This window comes from Cyanistes caeruleus, chromosome 3 (genome assembly GCF_971803275.1).
Source record: "Cyanistes caeruleus chromosome 3, bCyaCae1.hap1.1, whole genome shotgun sequence".
Lineage (NCBI taxonomy): Eukaryota > Metazoa > Chordata > Aves > Passeriformes > Paridae > Cyanistes > Cyanistes caeruleus.
In genome coordinates, this window is record NC_141703.1 from 53,567,972 (window position 1) to 53,573,971 (window position 6,000).

A 6,000-nucleotide genomic window follows, 5' to 3' on the forward strand; every position below is an offset into this window, starting at 1 on the left:
ATTTTGTTTGTTACATTGAAGAGTTTTATTCTCAGTTCAGAGTGCAATTGAGGGTGTCCATAAACATGTAATTGAGTTAGAGGAATTCAGAGGTACTGAAAACCTGATCTGAAATTTATTTAAATTAATTAACTCTTTTCTATCGTCACTTAGAAATTAAAACAATTTTGTAAACTAAGTCATTAGTTTGACTATTTAAAAACAAAATTTGAAACCAGTGTTATTAATTAAAGTGAGGCTTTGAAATCAGTACAAAACATTTAACTCCAACTGCAATTAATGTAGCAACTTAGAGCAGGGTTTCTCATCAGCTTAAGTGTTCTCATCAGCTTAATGCTTATGAGCTTGTTTTCATAAAAGAATCCTTTCTCTATAATTTACCAATATTTTTTTTGCTATATTGTTTTACAATGTGTGCTGCAACGAGATCCCAGGGAGCGACCTGCGTCTCTGAGCCCGGAGCACACCATAGAAAATGCTGGCGATTTAAGACGAAGGAATGGGTTCTCATTTGGAATCCAACAACTGTTTTATTGAACACAGCCTCAAACAGGTGCAGGGATGAGAATAGAATGGCTGGCTAAGGGCAAAGGGTTAAATATGAGGCACAAGGGGCGGGTCTGAGGGTCGAGGTCGGGGTTAAGGGAAGGAAGAACATCCTAGGAAGGGTACATAAATGGCAAACAGGGGCTGAACAAGAGTGATATCAATTTCACAAACTGCTAGAACACCATAACCCAAAAGGCACAAACATGTGGTTTCAAAAGCCCGTGGGAGCAAGTTTTTCCTCACCCTAAGGCAGAGGGGCATCCATTTCTCCTGCTGCCCCCTCTAGGGTTGAGGCACCCTGGCAACAGGCCCCCGGGCCTTCACAATATTGTCCTTCAGAAGTGAAGAAAATATCACGTTATTGTCTTCAAATATCATAAGGGGTAGAAAAGAAAAAATCAATCAATTGAAGAGAAACAACAAACAGAAGAAAAAAATCCAAGCCATGGGGTCATCCCAAGTGTATTACTGGGATGTGTTTTCCAGTTCCTTTAGGAGTAGTCTTATGGGTTGCTGAAGTCCTGAGGGTTGCTGTTGATGTTTAATTATTTTTATTCTTTTGTTTGCTAGGGATGCTATACTTTCTCAAATGTGCAGGGTCATGGACATCAGAAGTGCCTCTGAACTGTCAAGATCAGATTTGTATACTGCTGCCATAGAGGAACCAGATCCAGCAATATTCGCATCCCTCACCCACACTCTGTAGGAAAACAGAGTTGAAAGGGACATTCTTTGCTGCTTTAAGAACTGGCTGGAAGGACAGGCTCAGAGAGTAGTGTAAATGGTAAATGAGAGTAAATGGTCCTGCACCCATTTGGTGCCTGGTCACTAGTGGTGTTCCTCAGAGCTCAGTGTTGGAATCAGTCCTGCTCATTGTCTTTATAGATGATCTGGATGACGAGGGGGTCAAATGCACTCTCAGTAAGTTTGCAGACAACACTAGTTTGTGTGGCTGTCAATCTGCTGGAAGGTAGGAAGGCTCTGCAGAGGGATCTGGAAAGGCTGAATCAAGGGGCCAAGACTAAAAATATGAGGTTCAATAGAACCAAAGACTGAGTTCTACGCTTTGGACACTACAACCCCATGCAGCACTACAAGCTGGGGCAGAGTGGCTGGAAAGCTGCCCAGCAGAAAAGGATCTCAGGGTGCTGAACCTGATGAGCCATCAGTATGCTCAGGTGGCCAGGAAGGCCAATGGCATCCTGGCCTGTATCAGAAATAGTGTGGCCAGCAGGACCAGGGCAGTGATTATCTCCCTGCATGCACCACTGGTGAAGCTGCACCTTGAATGCTGTGTCCAGTTTTGGGCCCCTTAATTCAGGAAGGACATTGAGGTGCTCGAGTGTGTCCAGAGCAGGGCTAAAGACATGGTGAAGGGTCTGGAGCATAGGTCCTATGAGGAGCATAGGCTTGTTTAGGGGGGAGAAAAGGATGTCTCCAGGGAAGACCTTACTGCTCTCTGCAAGCCCCTGAGAGGTTGTAGCTAGGTGAGGGTCAGTCTCTTCTGCCAGGCAACAGCAACAGGACTAAAGAACACAGACTCAAGGTGTGCCAAGAGAGATTTAGGTTGGACATTAAAAGCGATTTCTTCACAGAAAAGGTGATTAACCATTGAAATAGGCTGCCCAGGGAGGTGGTAGAGTCACCATCCCTGGAGGTATTTAAAGAAAGTCTAAGTGTCATGATCTAGTTGACATGATGTTCAGACAACAAGTTGGACTTGATGATTTCAGAGGTCTTTTTCAGACAAATTGATTCTGTGATCCTGTTAAAACCAAACACAGTGACCAGCAGAGGCAAAAATTATCTCTTAACTGGAGATTTCTGCCCTTGACAACAGATTAGCAAGACCATGCATGCTTCTGCTAGTAAGGTTAAATTCGACTGACTCCCTTCAACCTGGACTGTGATGTACCAGTCATACCTGGCTGAGCAATTTTTATTACTTTGAGCTGTATTTCAGTGTGTCCTTGAAGTGTTTAATTTGTCTGTCCTGGTAACATGTTACTTCTTTAAGTCCAATGCACAACAGCTGCTGCAGGATGCCAGTTTCTTCTACCCTAGAAGTGTGACCAGCCTGGTTCAGCCTTTTTATAATGATCATGGCTACAGTCCCTGGAACATAACTGTGCTCTGAAACTTTTTTATTGAAAATTTTATCCTGCCATCTGATGCACAATATGGTCCACAGATGGTGCAGATGACATTTGTCTAAGGAGTCATGTATGTCGTCACTAGCCCATGTCTTCAAACCATTCAGCAAATTGGATAACAGAGCTGCTTTATAGACTTTTAATGTGATCTACCAATTAATGTTGAGCTGCTGTTTGACCTCAGAGTAGTCTGCATTTATGGCCTCATGGTACAGTACAAAAAAATGGTATTTTATTTCTTGAAATTTTTAGAATAAAAACAGGATGGTAGAATAATTGGTCGGGGGGGGAAATATTACTGTTTTCTTCTAAAGTTTTTTGTTTTGTTTTAAAATCTGGTTTACACTGTTTTAAACTGGAAGCATTCCAGTTGCTGACTTTGCATGTTGTTAAGAGTCAATACTTAGCAGCTATAGTTCACTTCTGTTTCTTATTTATTGCTATAAATGGCTAAGTGCCTCTTGGAAGGGCCAGACTTTGATCACAGCAGGCAGCAGGGAGTTAAATGTCTCATGAATCTGAGTGTACAGATAAACAAGTAGTCTGATGCTGACAGGACATCTGCTGATATATAACATACTATATGTGACTAAGGCTATAGAGTTTGTCTCTCAGGTTCCTTTTGTTCAGGACAATTAAAAATAAAAATGGAAATTTTAAAACAAAATTAAAAATTCCCACACCACATCTGCTAACTGATCAGATTTTCCCTCTTTTCTTTATCTATGGAGAAAACTTAGAATGTAGGGGGAATGTTTCATCTCAGCAGTGCCTTTTCTTTTGTTCCATAGAATCACAGAATGGGTATTAACCCACTGAGGGAATTATTCCCTTTTTTTTTTTTTTTTTTTTTTTTTTTTTTTTTTAATGTAAAAACATGTAAAAGAGAGTTCAAATTACATTATACATTACTGTTATAGAGGGTACCTTTTCCCTCCAGATCTGTAAGTTATACCATACTAGGCTTTTAACTTTCTCAAATGGAAAATTTCCTCTGAGTAGCTGTTTTGTCTTCTTCTGGACTATATATTTCCCTCTTTTTGTTTTTTCTCTGTTTATAGTCTATTTGTTGATAATAAGAGCTGACTGCTGGTTTAGGTGATGACACTATTAAATCACATACTGCTTACATCATACTTTTCCTTTTACAATATTTTCTATTTTAGTATTCCTTTCCTTAAAAAAAAAAAATCCAAATTACAAACTGAACATATGTTTCCAATGAGCTTCCCAGGTGTTTAGCCTCAGTGACTACAGTTAAGTTGAAAACAGAAACATAGATGAATAAGTCAATAGAAATTATTCCTTTTGAAGTGTTTTGCCCATAAAATAACTTGTCTTTTATTCAATGTATTTCCTCCTCATTTGTCTGCATTTATTACCTTACAGTGAAGTTCTTGGTTTTTGTTTTCTTCTCAGAGAATGTAGGAATACAATTCAAAGTATTTTATTATACTTTAATATTTTATTTACAAGTATATGGGGTCAATTAATTTTTTAATGATTTTCATACTTGGTTGGTAACCTTGAAAGGTAATATTTCACTTCCAGTTCTTTCCTCAGATATTACTGTGCAAGTCTTGACAGTCTTTATGTGTCTCAGATGTAGACATCAGGCTGCTTACTGTCTTGTCCCGACTTCGTAAATAATGCTAGTGCTAATAATGTCCAGTGTAAGCCTATTTCCAGTCTAACAATGGATCATTTTGCTCACTGTTGAGGTTTTATCTCCTAAAGAACATGTTATCCACGGCATTCCTCATCCTAATCATGTCTCTTTACACAGAGACTCTTTACATAGAGACATTTATACATAGAAAGTTCACAGTATGGTGTCTTGAAACCCCAGAGGAAATATGAGTACTAACTGTGTTTTTTGAGTGGTGTTTTTTGTTGTTTTTTATTTTCTTATTTATTTTTTTAATTGGGAGGATGGAGGTGGGGAGGGTGGAGCTTGGATAAAAATATTTGAGTCACTTCTCTGGAAAACTTCAAGTGAGTTTTCAGAAAAGAAAAGGAACAAGACACGTCCTAAAAGGTAAGTTAAAGTGTTAACTGCTTACTACAGCAGAAATCACATCAGGCTCTTTCTCCTTCTGTGGCTACACAAACAACATTACAAACTATCTTCTGTATTCTTCTCTCTATTAAATGTTGCTGTTTTACAGTGGTGAGCCTGTTTCTTATAAGTAATGAATAAAAGTGTTTGTAAATAACATTTCTCTTTTCTTTCCTACACATTCTCTAAGGACCAAAATCAGCAGTGAGTGAAAGGACTTCCAAATAAAAATATTTCAAATTAATTTAAACTCTTCCTCTATGTATACAACAAGTCTGTTTTTGTCCCTTGTGATTTATTAATTTTAAATATCTTCATATATGCTTGTTTCCTTTTAATTTTAAAATATCCTCAGAGGCTGTGCCAGAAATTTACAGTACAAATAGAATATGTTAGAGGGGAGCTGTACTGTTAACTGTAAAGCATCACAGGTCATCTGTATGCATTTAACAAATAAATTTCAGATGCTCAGTATGTGTCAAGAAAAAGCCAAAGCTTAATCACTTAATGACATGTCTATGTAGACATAAGCAAAGGTCTAGCTGATCCTACTTTAGTGTATTATGACTGACTCTCTGAGCCAAAATTCTTTAAATGCTATTTTCTAAGCTTTCCTTTCAGAGCAAGGATTAAGTTTTTTAAGCTAAAGTACAGCATATCTGTTGGAAAGTCACAGTCACTGTGTACTACTAACTCAGCTATGTCACAAATTTCTGTTACTTTGTTTATATTTACCTTGTCAGTATTACATTAAACAATATAGATGGATTGTGCCTGTTTTTCAAATAATACAGCTTCAGATCTCAAGCTCAATAGTTTATTTTTGCTCCAGAAACAAAGAAAAATTGCACCCTTGGTAAATGAAACTAGTTTCATAAGACAGGTAGATACTGAAACCTAATGCTTCACAGATTTGCATCTGTTTTTCTCTAAGCCATCTTCCTATATCCCATGTGACAGACCTATAGAACAAAAGAGAGCACATCTGGAATTAAACTTATGATGGTTGACTATGGAATAGACTTGATGTATAAGCCAGTTTTACATTAAGAGAGGTTCCTGGCTTTGGAGAGAGGAGGAGAACCTTCAATTTAAATGAGTTCAAATTTTGTTTACTTATCATTGAATATTTAGTATATTTTCTAGGTCTCAACAGATTTTTAAGTGGATTGGAGATGGTCTTTTTTTTCCCAGTCATAATATTTTTGACATTAAGATTTTCAGAGCAGGCTGATACTG